General features: G+C 44.9%; 1 pseudogene; it reads right to left on the reverse strand.

Annotated features, from left to right (window-relative positions):
• The window catches only part of LOC149153597 (uncharacterized), a 67,029-nt pseudogene that overhangs the window by 6,432 nt on the left and 39,146 nt on the right, over positions 1–21,451 (reverse strand).

A 21,451-nucleotide genomic window follows, 5' to 3' on the forward strand; every position in this document is an offset into this window, starting at 1 on the left:
GCCTCTGGCAGTTTCGATAGTATCTGTGTGAGAGCAACGGTGCATGTTGTTCCTTTTACCTCGTCATAGCACTGCTATAGTTATCGTGCCTCTATCTCTAGCCACTGTACATTAGGATCCTCTTGCAGACTAGTCAGGACCTCGAATGACTGTTAAAACAGTTGTGTGCAATCTACTACTGCACTGTCTACTGTCGCTATCGCCTCTATGACAGTGGTTGCGCTCTACTCCCTTACTTCCAATGGAGTTGAAGATTGGGCCTTCAACTACAAAGCTACAATTTTTAGGTTCATCTCCAGCTGAACCTTAGCCAACTCTTTGTGAGCTTTGTGCACCCCTGTAGCAAGTTTGTGAACACACACCTTTACCGGTTCTCCCTCAGGAATGGCCAACTTTGGGACCATTCGGCACACTTCCTCCATGACCTGAACTATGCACTTGTTTTGATCAATTACATCAGTCACAGTGGTAATGGAAGAGTCTTGTTGTAGGGCCAATTGCACATTATTGATCTCCTGCTCATTGATCACCTGCATAGCACGTTGTTCATAGACCCTCAATTCCGCGATCACTCCTTCCTGCAGTAGGTGGAGCACCTCACTAGGAAGTGCTGCCAAGTTCAACCCCACTCCCTTGAGGGCACTAACAGTGGGCCTATCAACTTAATTTTCTATGGTCAGTGCTCCATCCGGCAGCACTATCGCTTGGGAGTCCTTTGCACGTAGCATCCTGACGGCTTTTGAAGTGCATATGGCGAGGCTGGTGGAAACTATGCCAACCTATGATGCATGGATCTGCAGCTCATGCAGACCCGTCTGGATGGCCCCCAATACTTGCTACTACTGCTACCCGAACTGTTGTAGTACCTACACAGTTACATCCCGCACCGTATCTCCAATGTAATTCAAATCTCCCTTTGTTAGGGTGATTGGGTCCAGTGACGTCTTACTGGCCTTCGATTTCTTTCGTGGCCCAACTTTTTCCTGTCCCCTTGGACGCTTGATATGGTATGATGCCGTCTACGGGTCCACTCTGTGCTGCTCTATCTGCTCGTCCATTTCTTGCTATGTTTTGGGCGAGAGCGACCTTGCATATTTATTATAGTTGTGCTCTATTTCTCTTGTCTTCTTTTCCGCCTGCTATGCAGCATCGCTCTCTGTGTGGGCCTTTTCAACGGCCTCCTTCTTCCTCTTCTCAACCACCTACATCATCTTGAGCTTCGCCTCCTCCTTTTTGCATTGCACATTGAACTTGCTCGATCCCACCGCCGAGTCTGAGGTAGTGCGCCACTCTGTTAGCCAGTGATAAAGAACTTCATCAATCACGTCGTCAGTTGCCAAGTAAGGCAAGTCATTCCACTTTTGCTCAGGGTCCTTCCGTGCACTAATCGATATGTGCTGAAAGTCTACCTTGAACTCCACATACTCCTATAGTTTGGAAAACACGGTAGGCGAAAATCACGGCTTGTGATTGATAGCCATGTGTATATTCATTTCCATCAAGATCTAGAAGATATTACTATCCTTGATGCGCTAAGCATCCTTGGTTGCCCATAGCGAAGTGTACTTCACTACTTCTGGCAAGTCCGATGTGACCAAGGGGAATTGACTATCTTCATGTAGCTCCTAGGCTACCAGCATAATGGACAGCAAGAGCCACGCACAGTGGAAGATCTTGCTAAGCTCATGTGCCTCACAGAAGTTCGCAAGGAACTCACTGCAGAGATAGCGCACCCAATTAAACTGAACTCCTTCGGTGCATTGGGCCGCTAGAGTGATGACAGGTGCTGACACTTCATCTGCATGACACTTCCACATAACTTTTCCTACCAAAATCTGTGTGGCCACCTTGACCACAGGATCACAGATACTCGAGATGGAATAGCCTCGTGGCTTCTTCATGAGCTTGAATTTCTCCTTCATGGCCTCCACAAGGGCCTACTCACCACCTTTTCTGCCAAACATCATGGCTGGCTTTTCCCCTGTATATGGAAGTCATGTGATCCTATGGATCAACCTGTCGGTGATGGGTATTGGCTCCTCCAGCTATAGACACCCATCGTGCACCAAGCATAGCAATTGCTTGATGACTAATACTATAATGGGTGTGTGATTATAGTGCGACACCCATAGCAGGTTGAGTAGACCTGCCTTGTCTACACCCTTGAGCCACTTTTGCATTTCCAATGTAGTCGTCCCAGTGGTTGTGTGAACAATGCGGTACATTGGCTTTTCTGTCACCAAGTGAGGGAACTTCTCAGTGTCATCTAAGTCCCAATCTTCCAGTTTCAACATCGGAACCCACCCCAAGCTTGATCCTTCAAAGACAATATCATCGGGAAGCAGAGGTATGTTCAAGGTGACCTTGCTTTTATCAATGTCCTTTGGCACCTTGATCTTGCCCTTGCGCGGAGGGACGTATTTGGGCAACTTAGTGATAGGGTTAGAACCCTCGACTTCAACATCCTCCACTTCCACCCTGAAATATTCATCATCCATCGGGATGTCCTCAATCTCTTCCTCCTCCGATTCCAAGTTAATAGCTTTTCCCTTTTCCTGTGTGGTGGGCTTTTCCTTCTGTGGGTTTCTTCTAGGCAATGTGTGCACCAGTATCATAGCCTGCTTGCCCTTATTATCCTTCACACTCTCCTTGGTCGGGGTAGGCATCAGTCTAGGCATCCTTGGGGACTTCAGCTAGTACCTCTGCAACCTCTGGAGTAGCTCCCTCTACCTCCATAACAACCTCTGGCACAGCCCCCTCAGTTGTCACTGCTTCGACGTCCATAGCTTCTGATCCTAGGATAGTGTTACGAATGAAATAGTGGTCAGACTCTAGAAATCGATCAAACATTGGGCAGTCAAACAATTCTTCGAAAAATGCGCAGTTCATGCATGTCTAAGAGCTCACCAACTCAATGCTCAAAACACCAAGTGTTTTTTGTTGGGTAGTCACACATAATTTATAGGCCATTTTGAATTCAAATCCAACCATTTCCCCCAAATTCGGTTCATTAATGTTAGATTGGCAACAGATTTTCAAGGATCTTAACCATAAATTTCATCTTAAATGTCGATTGCCTACTCCATTTGGCCACATTCTCATCGTCAAATCATGAACAGTGACTATAACAGTCACTTTTCACTAACCTATGCGATTTCTCCCTGGGTAGAGCACCTCTGTCCATGATGTCGCAAACCCTGTGACATCTCCTCGTTCCACACAATCCTCCAATTGTACAATTCCCTAACCTTGGCAATGTATTTTATAGTCCCGAACCTCCTTTCATCTACCTGAAGTGCTAAGACTACACTACCTTCATATAGTCACCTAGCCGAATCACTGGTGTACGGCTTCAATTGGCTTCCATTCACCTTTACTGGGAAGGGATCTCCATTCAATTTAACCAACTGAACTGCTCCACCGCTAGTAATTTCCTTAATGACATAAGGCCCTAGCCAGTGCATCCTGAATTTCCCTGGATATTTATGAAACTTTCTATCATATAACAAAACCAGATCATTTACCTTAAAGGTGCACAGTTTAATGTGTCGATCATGCCATGCTTTTTCGCGCTTCTTTTGGACCTGTTGGTGAAATCTAGCCAAAAAGCTTTCTTCCTCAAGCTCAACAAGCTACGCGAGCCTCTCTTCTAGGGCTCCGTGATCTGTCATACCCATGAGTGCTGCTATGCACAGACTAGGCACAATGTATTCCATGGGCATCACTGTTGGGTTGTGTTATATTCTTTCCACGTGGTAAACAGGGGGTTTGAGGGGCACTCGTAACCCCACTTTATGGGGTCTGGGGCAGCACCCCGGAAAATTTTGGTTTTGGACCCTATGTTAGGTTGGGTGGACCCACCTATGGTTTTGTGCATGATTTTCGCACATATTTTTTGGACGCTATGGTTTTCTGTCCATGGTATTGGACGCGATGCTTTTCAATCCATGGTATTGGATGCTTCAACATGTCTAAATATGTATTATAACATTGAAAGGAACATAATGAAAAATCAAGCTGGTAGTCCCAGTTTTGGGATCCAGGGGAAAATCTCTGTGTATATGTGTTTTTATGTGTTATGCTCTCGCATTGTTTATTTTCTATGTTTTAGAATTCGTATGCAGGTAATTTCTGTACGGGGTTAAAACCTACATTTGGTATCAGAGCAGTTTTGGCTTCAAGGGGACGCCTTTGTTGCTGAGGGGTTTCGCTTGGCCTGTGGTAGACCCTGTTCAGTGAGAGATCTGCGAGATCGATTCTAGTGGTGAAAGAATATGGCAAGCAATGGAAAGATAGAGATTGAAAAATTTAATGGTCAGAGTTTTGAGTTGTGGAAACTCAAGATGGAGGATTTGTTGGTGGATAAAGATCAGTGGATCGCTTTAGATCTGGGTACTAAACCAACGAGAGTGTCTGATGAAGAATGGAAGAAGTTGGATTGGAAGGCAAAGAGCACAATATGATTGTGTGTCTCAGATTCAGTATTTCTGAATGTATCAGGGGAAGCTACAGCAAAGGCTTTGTGGGACAAGTTAGGGAATTTTTACCAATTTAAGTCTTTGGTGAATAAACTGTTCCTGTGGAAAAAGCTATATAACATGAGGATGAAAGATGGAGACTCGGTGATAGAGTATTTGAATGCATTTAATACTATGGTAAGTTAGATAGCATCTGTTGATATTAAAATTTCATATGAAGATAAGTGCATCAGTTTGTTGTGTTCTCTACCAGATTCGTGGGATAGTTTGGTTATTGCAATAGGTAGCAATGCAACTACCTTGCAGTTTGATGAAATAGTCTCAGCCTTGCTGACGGAGGAGATGAGATGGAAAAATATGGAGAGCCAGAATGGTGATGCCTTGTCTATATGACGACGATCCTAGAACAGAAACAAAAGTAATTCATCGAGTGGGAGATATAAATCTAGAGGGAGATCTAAATCTCCAAGAAAACCTGTAAAGGTGGTGTGCTGGAAATGCGGAAAGGAAGGGCACTACAAAAGGGACTATAAATCTAAAGCTCCTGATAAAGGAAAGGGATCTGATGATGCTCCTTCTACAGAGACGAAAACCACCTCAGATGAAGGTGGGGATGTGTACTTGGCTTCTTCAAGTACACATGTAGATCATGAGGCATGGTTGATTGACTCAGGTGCATCCTTTCACTTCACTCCCCATAGAGAGTGGTTCTACGAGTATGAGAAATATGATGGTGGTGATGTCTTCTTGGGGGATGATAGGAAGGCTAGAATCATTGGTGTGGAAAAGTAAAGTTGAAGCTGCAAGGTGGAAGGGTTAGAACACTTTCGAGTGTTTTGCATATTCCTGCATTGGCCAGAAATCTGATTTCTGTAAGCAAGTTGGATGATGCAGGTGTAAAAACAGTGTTCGAGAAGGATACCTACAAGATGGTTCGGGGAGCATTGGTATTGATGTGGGGTGTTCGGATTGGAACTTTGTACAAGCTGCAAGGTAGCACTGTTATTGACGAGTGCAGCAGTTTCGTGGTTCCTGAAAGTGGAGCAGAAAATCTAGTGGTCTTTGGAGAAAAGACCATGTTGTGGCATCAAAGGCTTGGACATATTGGAGAGAAGGGCCTTCGAATACTTCATGGTAAAGGTATGGTAGAAGGTATGAGTAATAGCTCTCTGGATTTTGATTTCTGTGAAAATTGTGTATACGGGAAGCAGAATCGAGTGAGTTTCCCCTCTGGTGGTAAGAGGGTGAAACATATATTAGAGCTTGTGCACAGTGATGTGTTTGGACCTGTGAAGGTTCCGTCACTAGGTAAGTCTATGTACTATGTATCATTTATAGATGAATTCTCAAGGAATACATGGATATATTTCCTTAAGAAGAAATCTGAAGTCTTTGATAGGTTTAAAGAATTTAAGGCTCTAGCGGAAAACTAGACAGAGAAGAAGATAAAGGTGTTGAGGACAGATAATGGTGGAGAGTTTTGCAGCAAGGAATTTGAAGAATTCTGTAAGAAGTGTGGTATAGCACAACAGAAGACTACTCCATATACACCTCAACAAAATGGAGTTGTATAAAGAATGAACAAGACGTTGATGGAAAGGGCAAGAAGCATGCTCAGTGGTGCCAGGTTAGGACAAGAATTTTGGGTAGAGGCAGTGGATACTGCATGTTACCTGGTCAATAGGTCACCTTCATCAATGCTGGAGGACAAGACTCCACAAGAGGTATGGACTGGTAAGAAAACCTCTCTTTCACATCTGAGGGTATTTGGATGTGATGCATATGTACATGTTCCAAAGGAGAAATGAACCAAGTTGGATAGTAAATCTGAAAAGTGCATCTTTATTGGGTATAAGGATGGTTTAAAGGGTTATAAGCTTTGGAACCCAGTGACAAGGAAGGTTGTGTACAGCCGAGATGTGGTGTTCAGAGAGGTGAAAGATGTTATTAAACATGAAGTCCAACCAAGGGAACCTGAGAAGATAGAGTTTGAGCTAAAGGAGGAAGAATCAGACTCTACAGCAGAGGAGGAATCAGAAGATGAAGAGCCACAAACTGTGGCTGTGAGAAGGTCAGTTCGAGAAAGAAGGCAGCCAAAAAGGTATAGTCCATCTGCTTTCTGTTCAAATTTTGCTTTGTTTGTTATTGATGATGATCCCAGAACTATGAAGGAAGTAGTGGATTCAGAGGATGGAAAACTCTGGAAAGAGGCCATGGTTGATGAAATGGCATCTTTGCACAAAAATGAGGCTTGGGATCTGGTGGAGTTGTTGGCTGGAAGGAAACCCATTGGCAGCAAATGGGTGTTCAAGAAGAAGACAAATGCTGAAGGAAAGGTGGAGAAATACAGAGCCCAGTTGGTAGCAAAAGGTTATTCCTAGGTGTCGGGAATTGATTTTGGTGATATTTTTTCTCCTGTTGCCAAGGTAACTTCTATTAGATTACTTTTATCTATTGTTGATGATTTTGATTTTGAGGTAGAACAGATGGATGTGAAGACAACATTTCTTCATGGGGATCTAGAAGAGGAAATATACATGAAGCAACTTGAAGGCTTTGTGGTGAAGGGTAAGAAAGAATTGGTATGCAAGTTAAAGAAGTCTCTGTATGGGTTAAAACAGTCACCAAGGATGTGGTACCAAAAATTTGATACATTTATACGGGGACTTGGCTTCACCATAAGCAAAGCAAATCACTGTGTGTATTTTAAATTAATTGGTGACCGTGTTATTTATCTGGTCTTGTATGTGGATGATATGTTGCTGGTTGGAAATGACAAAGAAATTATCCAGGATTTGAAGACCCAATTGTCCTCCAAATTTGACATGAAAGATCTTGGTGTTGCAAACTATATTTTGGGCATGGAAATTAAAAGAGATCGGGCAAAGAGGAAGCTCTGGTTAAACCAGAAGAAGTATGTCGAGAAAATATTGCAGAGGCTTAATATGCAGGATAGTTAACCGGTGTAGGTTCCTATTCCTGTAGGTGTGAGGTTATCTGCTGAACAGTGTCCCAAGACACAAGAAGAGGAAGAGGACATGTCCTATGTTCCATATACAAGTGCAGTCAGTAGCCTGATGTATGCAATGATCTGTACTAGACTAGACATTGCACATGCAGTGGGAGTATTGAGCAGATTTATGTCAAAACTAGGGAAGGAGCACTGGACAACAATGAAGTGGGTTTTCAGGTATTTGCATGGCACTAGTGATTATGGTTTGTGCTACCAAGGAATACCAGGATTGGACAGAGTGTTGGATATTCATGGCTTTGTTGATGCAGACTGGGCTGGAGATCTGGATTAGAGAAGATCTACAAGTGGGTATGTGTTTAACCTATTTGGAGGTGCGGTCAGTTGGATGAGTAAGAAACAATCTGTAGTGGCACTATCAACTACAGAGGCAGAATACATGGCAGCCACTCATGCAAGCAAGGAAGCAGTTTGGCTGCAAAGATTGTGTTCAAGTATGGGGTTAGTACAGCAAGCTATAAGGATAAATTGTGATAGCCAAAGTACAATTTTCTTGGCAAAGATCCCCACATATCATTCAAAGACAAAGCACATTGATGTTGAGTATCACTTTGTGAGGGATATGATAGAAGACAAAAAGGTGTTGCTGGTAAAGGTGGACACTTTGAAGAATACTGCAGATGCATTGACAAAATTTGTGAGCTTTGAGAAGTTCTCTTGGTGTAGACAGACAATGGGCATTTCAGGGCTGGAAAAATGACTAAGCTCTCTTGTGGCCCCCTGTGGAAAGAAAACAACAAGTGGGAGAATGTTGGGTTGTGTTATATTCTTTCCACGTAGTTAACAAGGGGTTTGAGGGGTACCCATAACCCCACTTTATGGGGTCTGGGGCAGCGCCTCAAAAAATTTTGGTTTTGGACCCTATGTTAGGTTGGGTGAACCCACCTATGGTTTTGTGCATGATTTTTCGCACATGTTTTTTGGACACGATGGTTTTCGGTTCATGGTATGGGACGCAATGGTCTTAGGTCCATGGTATTGGATGCTTCGGCATGTATAAATATGTATTATAACATTAAAAGGAACATAATGAAAAATCAAGCTGGTAGTCTCGGTTTTGGGATCCAGGGGAAAATCTTTGTGCATATGTGTTTTATGTGTTATGCTCTTGCATTGTTTATTTTATGTGTTTTATAATTCATATTGAGGTAATTTTTGTATAGGGTTAAAACCTACAATCACTACTTCAACACTGTATACAAGCCTAAAGGGTGTCTGTCCAGTCAACTTTTTTCATGTCATTCGATAAGCCCATAGTACTGTGGGTATGCGCAGGTCCCAATCACTTTGATGAGCATTGAAAACCTTTGCCAGTGCATTCTCCAGTACCTTCTTGAATGCTTCCACCATCCCATTAGCCTGTGGGTGATAAGGCACGTTGTTCTGGTGATATGCCTGAAATTCCTCTGTCATCATGCTGATCGTTTCATTCAGAAAGTGCGTACCAAGATCACTCATCAAAATCTTTGGACACCAAAATCGCGTTAGTACATAATCAAAGAGAAACTCCACAGTGGTTGCGCCTGTGCAGTCCTTCACAGGCTATGCCTCCACCCATCTAGTCAAATACTCAGTCGTGGTGATAATGTACTACACTCCCGTCTTCTTTCCTTGGGTCTGAATGGGTCCCACAAAATCTATCGCCCATTTCTCAAAAGGTTGTAACGTCATTTGTGGGTTTAGAGGCAACTCATCTCTGTTGGGTTGTGTTATATTCTTTCCATGTAGTTAATAGGGGGTTTGAAGGGCACCCGTAACCCCACTTTATGGGGTCCGGGGCAGTGCCCCGGAAAATTTTGGTTTTGGACCATATGTTAGGTTGGGCGGACCCACCTATGGTTTTGTGCATGATTTTCGCACATGTTTTTTGGACGCAATGGTTTTCGGTCCATGGTATTGGACGCGATGGTTTTCGGTCCATGGTATTGGATGCTTCGGCATGTATAAATATGTATTGTAACATTGAAAGGAACATAATGAAAAATCAAGCTAGTAGTCCCGGTTTTGGGATCCAAGGAAAAATCTCTGTGCATATGTGTTTTATGGGTTATGCTCTCACATTGTTTATTTTCTTTGTTTAAGAATTCGTATGCAGGTAATTTCTGTACAGGGTTAAAACCTACATTTGGTATCAGAGCTGTTTTGGCTTCAAGGGGATGCCTTTGTTGCTGAGGGGTTTTGCTCAGGCCTGTGGTAGACCCTGTTCAGTGGGAGATCTGTGAGATCGATTCTGGTGGTGAAAGAAGATGGCGAGCAGTGGAAAGATAGAGATTGAGAAGTTCAATGGTCAGAATTTTGAGTTGTGGAAACTCAAGATGGAGGATCTGTTGGTGGATAAAGATTAGTGGATCGTGGTAGATCCGGGTACTAAACCATCGGGAGTGACCAATGAAGAATGGAAGAAGTTGGATCGGAAGGCAAAGAGCACAATACGATTGTGTGTCTCGGATTCAGTATTGCTGAATGTATCAGGGGAAGCTACGGCAAAGGCTTTGTGGGTCAAGTTAGGGACTTTGTACCAATCTAAGTCTCTGGTGAATAAACTGTTCCTGCGGAAAAAGCTGTATAACCTGAGGATGAAAGATGGAGACTCGGTGACAGAGCATCTGAATGCGTTTAATACTGTGGTAAGTCAGTTATTATCTGTTGATATTAAAATTTCAGATGAAGATAAGTGCATCAGTCTGTTGTGTTCTCTACCAGATTCGTGGGATAGTCTGGTTATTGCAATAGGTAGCAATGCAACTGCTTTGCAGTTTGATGAAATAGTCTCAGCCTTGCTGACGGAGGAGATGAGACGGAAAAATATGGACAACCAGAATGGTGATGCCTTGTCTGTACGAGGACGGTCCCAGAACAGAAACAAAAATAAGTCATCGAGTGGGAGATCTAAATCTAGAGGGAGATCTAAATCTCCAGGAAAACCTACAAAGGTGGTGTGCTGGAAATGCGGAAAGGAAGGGCACTTCAGAAGGGATTGTAAATCTAAAGCTCCTGATAAAGGAAAGGGATCTGATGATGCTCCTTCTGCAGAGGCGAAAACCACCTCAGATGAAGGTGGGGATGTGTACTTGGCTTCTTCAAGTACACATGTAGATCATGAGGCATGGTTGATTGACTCAGGTGCATCCTTTCACTTCACTCCCCATAGAGAGTGGTTCTGCGAGTATGAGAAATACGATGGTGGTGATGTCTTCTTAGGAGATGATAGGAAGGCTAGAATCATTGGTCGGGGAAAAGTAAAGTTGAAGTTGCAAGGTGGAAGGGTTAGAACACTTCCGGGTGTTCTACATATTCCTGCATTAGCCAGAAATCTGATTTCTGTAAGCAAGTTGGATGATGCAGGTGTAAAGACGGTGTTCGAGAAAGATACCTGCAAGATGGTTCGAGGAGCACTGATATTAATGCGGGGAGTTTGGATTGGAACTCTATACAAGCTGCAAGGTAGCACTGTTGTTGATGGGTGCAATAGTTCTATGGTTCCTGAAAATGGAGTAGAGAATCTAGTGGTCTCTGGAGAGAAGACCATGTTGTGGCATCAAAGGCTTGGACATATTGGAGAGAAGGGCCTTCTAATACTTCATGGTAAAGGTATGGTAGAAGGTATGAATAATAGCTCTCTGGATTTTGATTTCTGTGAAAATTGTGTATATGGGAAGCAGAATCGGGTGAGTTTCCCCTCTGGTGGTAAGAGGACAAAACAGATATTAGAGCTTGTGCACAATGATGTGTTTGGACCTGTGAAGGTTCCATCACTGGGTAAGTCTATGTACTATGTATCATTCATAGATGACTTCTCAAGGAATACATGGATATATTTTCTTAAGAAGAAATCTGAAGTCTTTGACAGGTTTAAAGAATTTAAGGCTCTGGTGGAAAATCAGACAGAGAAGAAGATAAAGGTGCTGATGACAGATAATGGTGGAGAATTTTGCAGCAAGGAATTTGAAGAATTTTGTAAGAACTGTGGTATAGCACGGCAGAAGACTACTCCATATACACCTCATCAAAATGGAGTCGCAGAAAGAATGAACAAGACGTTGATGGAAAGGGCAAGAAGCATGCTCAGTGGTTGGTGAGCTCCAGTATTGTAGCAATAATGCTACAACTCCTGGGGCTTCCTGTCTCTTAATTTTATCAACCCGGTAGTTCGTACAAACTTGGAAGCGACGGTGCTGTATGCACAAGTACTAGCCCTTGTCGCAGCTGTCACTTGGTCAGCTGGCACAAGTCCGCTAGGGCTTAAGCCAACTTCTATAGGCTCACAGAAGAAGCTTTATCAATGATGGACGAAAGCTAACTCAAAGGAAGGCTACGCTGCTTGACAAACTGAATCAAAAGCATGTAAATCCATGAAACCCTAATTTAACTAGTCTATCTTCTATAATGCAAAGAATGTGGATGCAACTCCTATGAATGCTGTCATTACCTCTAACAAGTGTAAATGCATGGGTCTAAGCTACTTGCATCATGAGAAATGTGTTTTTGTGTTTTTCCTTTAGGTGTGTGGAATGAGTGTGAACTTGGCCTAATTAGGGTTTGATTGTGCAGGTGGGATGGAGAAGGAAGGAAAGTGTGGGACAGGTTGGGGAGGCTAGGAGAGGTTCCTAAGGATCCTTAGCACCCATCCACAGAGGTCCCTCACGTTCAGAAGCTCAGCAACGAAGTGAATGGCCTCCTACAGGAAGGCTGTAGGGGATCCTACAGGATACTCTGTTTTCTACGGGATGGCTGTGCACGTCTACAGGATGGTTGGCCGTGGAGGTTTTTAGGAGTTGAATGAGTGTTGGAGTGGTGTGGGAGGCTAAGGGAGATGGAGATGGACCTAATGATATCTTAGGAAATGGCAAGTCAGACGAAGGAAGGGTGCATGCAATGGGTTGATGTTTTGGAAGGGTGGAATCAACGAGAGTGCAGGAGATGGAGCTGTACGTGAAATGAGAGAGTTGGAGGGCAAGTGAGTGAGATAGAAGGTGAATAGAACTTGCAGGTGGATGGAGAGAACGAAGAAGGAAGTGGCTTGAGAAAGAGCAGTGTAAATGAAACAAATGACCTGTGCATCAAAACAAGAAATTCATTAACCTATTATGCCATGAAACCTATAAATCCGAAATGGAAAACAAGAAATGAAACTAATGCGTGAGAGTGTAGTATGGATCAATGTCGAGAATGTATGAATGGATCTTCAATACAAACGTTCATGTGGCAGCTTGCGTGGAGATGAAACGACTGCTGTTCTTTTTGGTGGCTGATCATGGTCTACACCCCAATCCCAAACAGTGAGATGGCAGTGAACCTTTACAACCTGTTTTTGTTGGAGCTCCAAGAGATTTATTCTACCAACCTATCAAACTTGAATACTGAAAGCAAAGCATCATACCAGTCCTATCTATGCTAATGAAAACAATTAAACTAACAAGCTGGAAATCCGAATTGCATAGGAAACTAAACAAACTCAAGTGCTGGAACTAATGGTAAATGCATTACAACACTGAGGAGGTCTATGGCTCTCAGGTTGGGCCCTAACCTGAGAGCTATAGCTCTTTGAGAAAACTCAGAACTAACTCAAAAGTGGCCTTCTTTATTCATAATCTGATAACATGCCAAATTGGCTTACAAAAGAGAACGAAACTTGAGCTGTGCTCCAAAATTACAATAGTAATACGAGAGTTTCAACAACCTAACCAAGGCTAAGGCCTCTATACTTATACAAAACGATGCTCCAACAAGTATCCATGATTCTAGGAGCTCGGCTGTTCAATCTATAGTTTAACTGCTGATCCTGTAGGATGATCATAAATGTTGTTTCCTGTAGAGCAGTTTTGAACTGCTGTTCCTGTAGAACAGCTGGCCGTGTATTAAGCTCGGAGGGAGGATGGAGTGGGGCTCGGAGTTCTTGGTGAGGATCACGAGGAATGTCCCCCAAGACCGTGGACAACCTCTCCTTACGTCAGCAATGCCAACTCGTTGTCTCCTTGCCACCTTTTCGTTGTCTTTTGCTCCCTTTTAATGCCAAAACCTGGAATCACAATGCATTAGCTACGTAGATAAAGTGCCTATCCTTTCTCCTACAAACAACATGAATAAACTAAGAAGTGTATGCATAAACAATAAAAATGAATGGTTTGAGCAAGCAAAATAGGCCAAAAATGAGCCCAAATTGTACCAAAATTGGGGCTCATCATCACCCCCCAGCTGAACCATTTGCTCATCCTTGAGCAACCTTGCCCCTGCTCCTCGTCCTTGGCCGAGGACTCAGGACCAGAACAGGCTGTTTCTTTTCTGCTTTTGATGGCCCTGCCTTTTCTGCCCCTGATGGTGATGAGGGTGATGCTTCCTTCCCTTTTTCTATTTCTTTGAGTCGGGCTTCAGAAGGCGACTGGCCTATCTTTCGTGTCCAGGAAGTTATTTTTGGGCTCCTCTTTTCGGGGGTAGCTGATGGTTTAGAGGGGGTTCTTGCACTGGGTGAAGTAGGTACGTCCCCTGAAGTGGTATGGCCGCTGGGTGAAGGCTGTGGTTTGCTCGGGGACATCCTCTTGCTTCTCCTGGCTTCAGGTGGCAGAGGGATCTCCCTCTCCCTTTTCTCTTTCGGTTTTGGAGGTGTGCTGAGGGCAGCCAGCGCCGCTGCTGCCTCCTTATCGAGGATGTCAGCCTTCTCTTTCTTGTGTTTTGCTCCCTCGGAGTTCCTTGTAGAGGGTCCCTCCTTTTTTGATTTCAGGCTTCCTGTGGAAGACCCTGCTTTGCCCGCTTCCGGGCCTCCTGTAGAAGATTCTTTCTTTGTCTTCGGGCTCTCTACAGGAGGCTGTTTCGCAATGACCTTCGGGCCTCTTGTAGAAACCCCTCTTTCCAGCCTTGTGATTCTTGTAGGAGCCCCTGTCTCTATCTTCGGGCTTCCTGTAGAAGCCTGTGGTTGTACTGTCGGGCTTCCTGTAGAAGCCTTTGTCTCCGTCTTTGGGCCTCCTGTAGAAGCCTGTTTTCCAACAATTTTCGGGCTTCCTGTAGAAGCCTTGGTCGTTGCTCTTGGGCTTCCTGTAGAAGCCTGCACCTTACTGATCTTCGGGCTTCCTGTAGAAACCTTTGTCTTTGTTTTCGGGTTTCCTGTAGAAGCCTGAGTTTGCGTTTTCGGGCTTCCTGTAGAAGCCTGTGATTGCGTTCCTGCAGATGCAACTCTCACCACCTTCTCTTGCCTTGTTTCGTGGCTTTTGCGTTTGGCTTTGACTGCAGAAGCTGACAAGGTGCTTGGGCTGGCAGGGGCCACCTCAGCTTTGACTGCCCTGCTTTTCAACCTCTGTTCCCTTGCTGATAGGATGGGGGTGTCCTCTTTGACTTTGTCATCTTTTCCCTCTTCCTTCTTCTTTCGTTCCCTTTTCTGTGCTGGAGCTGGAACTTTTTGGCTTTTTCCTTTCTTACTCCCGGCTGCTGGCTCTTCTTCTTCTCCGTTAGAGGATTCCGCTTCTTCAAGCAACATTTTTATGTTCCCCGTTCTGGATAAGTTCCTAAATGATTCCCAAGCGAGGGGGACTTTATATGAGCGGAGAGCATCCTCCACGAGGAGCTTGACTAGCCCATGGTGGGCTATCTGGTCCGGAATTCCGTCCTTGAGCTTGGTGGAACACTCCATTAAGGACTGTAGTAGAAAGTAAGGAATGCTCAACCTCTGTGCTGCAGGGAGGTCAATCTGGTGTCTTAGTTCGTTAAGAAGCCTGAAGTGATACGCATATACAATGTTATATCGACCCTCGCAGGTGATATATTTCATAATTTGTAGACTGACTTCGTTCCATGGCGGCAACAGGCTTGCCCTTTTGACTCCATTTTTGTCTTCGGTGAATGACTCTTCCGGTGGGAAGAACTCCTTCTTTGCTTGCTGGCTCATCTTCTGCTCTTCTTTGTCCCACGGCAGACCCATGGGCAGCTCTGTAATCCGACTGATATGCTCTGGGGTGAGTTCGAGGCTGAGACCTCTGAAGGTTACCGTGGCCAATGTCTGTGATTTAGGCTGTAGAGCCTGCAAAAATTCCTCGGCTACTTCATCATCGTAGCCCTGTAGTTTATCACAGAAAGGCATCCATTGCGCTCTAGTGAAGAGCTCAACCACTGCCGGGTTTCTCCTTAATGCATTTGAATTAGTGGGCTCTCGCCTGATAAACCCGCCAGGCATGATGAACACAGTGGTTTATACCAGAGGTGGTGGATACACAGGAAATTCGGTCTAAAGACAGAACATGCAATGAATTTTCAGACCACAGTTGATTATACAGCTATCCTGTAGGAGCGATAGTATAGGCACGGCAATCCAATTTTTTATGACCACACTGTGACTAAAGGCCTTGCCACCTTTAAAAAACAATTGCGGAAGGAGTTGCAGGGTTACCTCTTTTCTGCCACCTTTTTTTACGTGAAGACTTCACCTTCCTGTAGAGCCGCGTTCCTGTAGAAACTGCTTCCTGTAGGACAGCGTTCCTGTAGAAACTGTTCCTGTAGGAGCAGTGCGCAGGCTTCGGGAAGAGCTTTAGTTGGCTGGCGGTCGAGAGGTGCTTTACCAGCGTTCAGGTAGCCGAGAGCTCGGTGTATCAATATGCAGAGGTAAGCAGAGGATCTACTCGAGTTTTGAAGTGAGGTTGATGGAGATACACGCTTAATCGAGCCGATTAGATTTTGAATCGGCGCAGCTCGTGGCGCGGGGGTGAGCTGTCCCCGCCGGACCGTTGGGTGACGTCACCCATCATCCGCCTGCACATTCGTTTGTTGCCGCATTCATTCCCACAGATCTGCCGCCGCCCTTTTCGGTTAAACTTCACTTCTCGGTTGACGGGACTGATCTTCACGTGCTTGCAGCGTGTTTCTTTCGTCGTGGCTGCCACCTCGTCCTCTGACTATCCCTTTACTAACCGACGTGGCCAATCATTGGCCTTTAGGCTGCTCAACCATTCACCTTTATGCCATGCAAAACAAATCGAAGTAATAATCATGCAGTTTGATGGAGAGAAGGATTAGAACACTTACCTGCGCGCGGCTGCACATGATTTCCAGTTTTTTTTGAGCGATGGATCTACCTGCCGCCTGTGGCTGCACATTCCTGTAGGCTCGTGGTTACAGGATGCTGGAGATGGAGTGAATGGTTCTGCGTTCATGCGCCCGTGTTTGATCTCAGATGGCGGTGCTGTGAACGGTCTTCACTTGAGCAGGTTGAACTGTTACAGGATCCCCGCGAGGGGTCTTGTCACCGTTCTTTCTCCTCGGGTGTATGCTGCATGCTGGCGGTTCTGGCTTCTCGATCACGATCCCAGCGCTTCTGATGGATCAACATGGATGTGGTATGGTTCTCGGTGCCTAGTTTTTCTTTGACAGATGCTTTCTCACGAGAACTGATTACTTTGTTGTGCTGCTGCAGGGATCTTGGTTGCATGGCGACGAGGATGGTGGAGGACGATAATGGCAATGTTCAGGGGTGCCATCATTGGCATGCATGCATTCAATCCACTCCTTAGTCGCTAGATCTTCATTTGAAACACATTTCAGCCATCGTAACCTTCTACAGGAAGTTTCCTGTAGAACACAGAGCTTCCTGTAGAAAATTGGCACTTTCCTGTAGAAGATCCGCGTCTTCCTGTAGGAGGACTGTCTATTCCTGTAGAAAAACTGTATCCTCCTGTAGAAGATCCAAAGCATGATAATAATTGCACATACCTTAAAAAACATTGCTGTTCTTGGAGGAGGTGCTGATGACATCCTTTGCTAGCATGATGAAGGCCCTTGGCTTGGAGTGGAGAGGCTTCTTCTCCTCCATAGAACATCTGCATGCAAACCTTTTATGGTGCTGATTGCTTTTTCCTTTTTTTCCTTTTTTCCTCTTTTTTTTTAGAAAGACAATAGGAGCGCCTCAATGAGGTTTTCACCCCTACTGCCTGCCTTGGGCACCTCAGAGAGGTTTTCACCCAAGGATCTTTATTTTTCTCTCTTTTCTTTTTCGAAAGACAATAGAAGCGCCTCAATGAGGTTTTCACCCCTACTGCCTGCCTTGGGCGCCTCAGAGAGGTTTTCACCCAAGGATCTTTATTTTTCTCTTTTTTTTTTTTTTTTTTTTTTTTTTTTTTTGTGTTTTAGATCCTTCAGGGTATGCCCAAAGTGGAGGCAGAACCCTTCTCTATGACCAAAACAGATTTCTCCATAGTGCTGATAAACTCTTGTCTTGAGAGAGGTCTTCTATAGATCTTCAATCGGTGCCCATTGACAAGCATGGGAATGGATTCCTCATCAATGGTTCGAATGAGGACAGATCCATTGTCATGGCACTGTTCCACCACATAAGGTCCTAGCCATCTGGTTCTCAACTTCCCCTTGAAATCTTTGAATCTGGAGTCATACAACAAGGCCCAATCTCCCAGCTGAAATTGCTTGTCATGGAGATGTTGGTCATGCCACACCTTCCTCTGAAGTTGAACCACTTCTTAGTGAAGGAGGGCCTGCATGCGGTGCTCATCCAGTCCATTCAGCTGCAATAACCTTTCTTTCTGTGCATGGCTGAGATCTAGGTCCAGCTGAGCTGCCAACCTCAAAGTGTTATACTCAAACTCAATGGACAACAAAGCTTTCTTCCCATAGACCAGCTCATAAGGTGTGAAGCCGGTGGTGGTCTTCCAAGTGGTGTTGTAAGCCCATGTGGCCTCAACTAGGTGATCTGCCCAGTCTTTTCTGCTGCTGCTCACCACTTTGGTCAAGATCCCTTCTAATGCTCTATTGGTGACTTCCACCTGCCCATTTGCTTGAGGATGATAGGGGGTGGAAGTCCTATGCTTGATCTTGTGATGAGCTAGTAGATCTTCAACCAAGTTGGATGTGAACTGGCTCCCTTGATCGGTCACCAGCTCTCTTGGGTAGCCAAACTTGTAGAAGATGTTCTCTCTTAAGAACTCGACCACCTTTTCTTCAGTTGCTGCTTTGATTGCTTTAGTCTCTGCCCACTTTGTCAAGTAGTCAGTACACACTATGATGTAGGATCTCTGCCTCGAAGAGGGATTGATTGGGCCCACAAAGTCCATGCCCCACTTCTCAAATGGCTCGAGAGTCACTTGAGGTTGGAGAGGCATCTCATCCCTTTGGGTCGGTTTCCCCATTCTTTGGCATTGGTCACACTGGCTAACATATCTCCTGACATCTTGATGAAGTGTGGGCCAATAGTAGCCTGCCTGCAGGATCTTGAAGGCAGTTCTCTTTGCTGCAAAATGTCCTCCACAAGGCCCATCATGACAGGTGAGGAGAATGTCAAAGACTTCCTCCTCCCTTACACAACGCCTTAAGATCTGATCGGGGCCAAGCTTGAACAGGTTGCCCCCAATCCATGTAAATGAGGCACTCTTTCTGATGATTTTGCTCTTCTCTTTTGAAGAGAGGTGCAGAGGAAACTGAGCTGAAACAAGGTAGTTTGCTATATCAGCAAACCATGGAGAGAGTACTGAGATAGCAAACAGATGCTCATCAGGCATCTGGTCATCCACCGTCCCATCTTCATCTGCAGACAAATCCAATCTAGACAAGAAGTCAGCAACAACATTTTCTTTTCCTGGTTTATCAACAATGGTTAGATCAAACTGCTGCAATAAAAGTAACCATCTAATAATACGAGCATTCACATCTGGTTTATTCATCAAATATCTAATAGCAGCATGGTCAGTATGTACAAATGTTTGATATCCGGTAATGTAATGACGGAACTTGTTTAGTGCATGGACTACAGCTAAGAACTCTTTCTCGGTTACAGTGTAATTCAGCTCAGCTTTGGACAAGTTCTTACTAACGAAGTAAATGGCATATGGAAGTTTTTCCTCAATTTGTCCTAAAGCTGCCCCTATGGCTTTGTTTGAGGCATCAGTGTGGATGTGGAAAGGTAGGGCCCAGTTTGGACCTCTCAAGATTGGTGCTGACACCAACTTGTCCTTTAACTCATTCAAACTCTTCTGACAAGCGTCAGTCCACTTAAACTCCACATCTCTTGCCAACAAGCCGAACAATGGCGAGGTGAGCTTGCTGAAGTCCTTAATGAATCTCCTGTAGTATCCTGCTAATCCCAAAAAACTCCTAACATCCCTTACCTTTTGTGGAGGTGGAACCTTCTTGATTAGAGCAATTTTGTTAGGATCCACCTGTAATCCTTGGCTAGAGATGGTGTGGCCTAGCACGGTCCCTTCAGTCATCAGGAATTCACATTTTTCGGGACTGAGGGACAGGTTCATCTCAATGCATTTGGTGAGGACTTTTCCAAAATTGGACAATGCTTCCTGGAAGTTGGCCCCATAAGGAGTAAAGTCATCCATATAGATTTCCACTGTATCATGGACCAGCTCCGAGAAGATGCTTAGGACAGCTCTCTGGAAAGTAGCAGGAGCATTGCATAGCCCAAAGGGAAGGACTCGGTAGGCAAAGGTACCCCAAGGACAAGTGAAGGTGGTCTTATCTTGGTCTTCCGGGCTGATTTGGATTTGATTGTACCCGCTGAACCCATCCAGGAAAGAGAAGAACTTCTTTCCTGCCAGTCCATCCAACACTTGATCTATGAAAGGTAGAGGGAAATGGTCCTTCTTGGTAGCTTTGTTCAGCTCCCGGTAATCTACACAGATCCTCCACTTCCCATTCTTCTTGGGAACCAACACTAGAGGGGACACCCATTCACTATCTGAGATGGGGTAAATGAATTCGGCATCCAACAGTTTTTGCAATTCTTCCTTGACAATGTCCTTAAGGGCTGGATTCATTCTCCTCTGGGGTTGCCTAACTGGTTTACAATCCTCTTTGATGTATATATGATGGGTACAGACCGAGGGGTGGACTCCTTTCATCTCCTTATAGCTCCAAGCAAAAGCATCTAAGTGGCTGGCCAATAGGCTACACAACTCCTTCTCCTGGGAAGGAGATAGAGAGGAGCTGATCTTTAACGCTCTCTCAGGGCCGAACTCCACACTTTTGACTCTGGGAGTGACAGGGCTGGTTGTACAAAGGTCCACTAAGGTGCTAGCTTGGGCATCCTCCACCAACTTCTCTAAAGATAGTGCACTGGAAGGTGGGTTTTGGATCAAGTTCTCGATCAAATCATCCTCGGTTGGGGGATTTCTTCTATTGGTTTCTATGGTACATAGAGGTGCTGAATACACCTCGTCTTCTTCTCCTTCTTCCAACCAGAGTGGTAAGTCATGCTCTAAAGAGGGTTGGGCAGGAGGGTATAGGACAAGTTGCTTGGACATAGGACCATTTTTGATGGTCATATTTCCGGCACGACAACTGATATAGGCATCTGCAGTGGCTAACCAAGACCTTCCCAAAATGAGGGGATATCCAGTGAGCTTTGCCTTTGGTTGCAGAACCAGGAAGTCTGCAGGATAATCCCAAGAGTCAATAGAGACCAAGACATCCTCCACAATTCCTTCGGGAGTCACAGTGGAGCGATCTGCTAATTGCAGTACTGTCGAGGTCTTCCTCAAGGAACCTTGAAGATTGAGCTTGCACATGGTATCCCTGGTCATTACATTAATGGCAGCCCCCAGATCAATCAGGGTGTGGGGTATGATGGTGCCATTGATGTGGACATCTACTACAGGACTTCCAGGATCTAAGTACTTTGGGCAGATGACTTGTCCTAGCATAAGGTCAGACAGTTGTCCTATGACATTGATAGTTGAAGCATCTTTCTTCCGTCTGCCTGGATGTTTGAAACACTTCTCCTTAACCAGCTTGTTATAGATTGGCACATCCTTGATGGCCTGGAGAAGGGGTATCTTCACACACAACTGCTTGAGCTCTCCCAGAAGCTCATCTTCCTCCGGGTTGGGTTGTGTGGTGGCTGTAAGTCTCTCAGGAAAGGGTGGAATAGGTTTTGGTTCACTCTCCTGATGGTTTTCCTCATCCTCTGGGGGAGGAGGTTGGCGATCTGGAAGAGTCTTTCCAGATC

This window comes from Pinus tabuliformis, chromosome 9, assembly GCF_031772625.1.
Source record: "Pinus tabuliformis cultivar Carrire ecotype Pingquan chromosome 9, CPIR1, whole genome shotgun sequence".
Classification (NCBI taxonomy): domain Eukaryota; kingdom Viridiplantae; phylum Streptophyta; class Pinopsida; order Pinales; family Pinaceae; genus Pinus; species Pinus tabuliformis.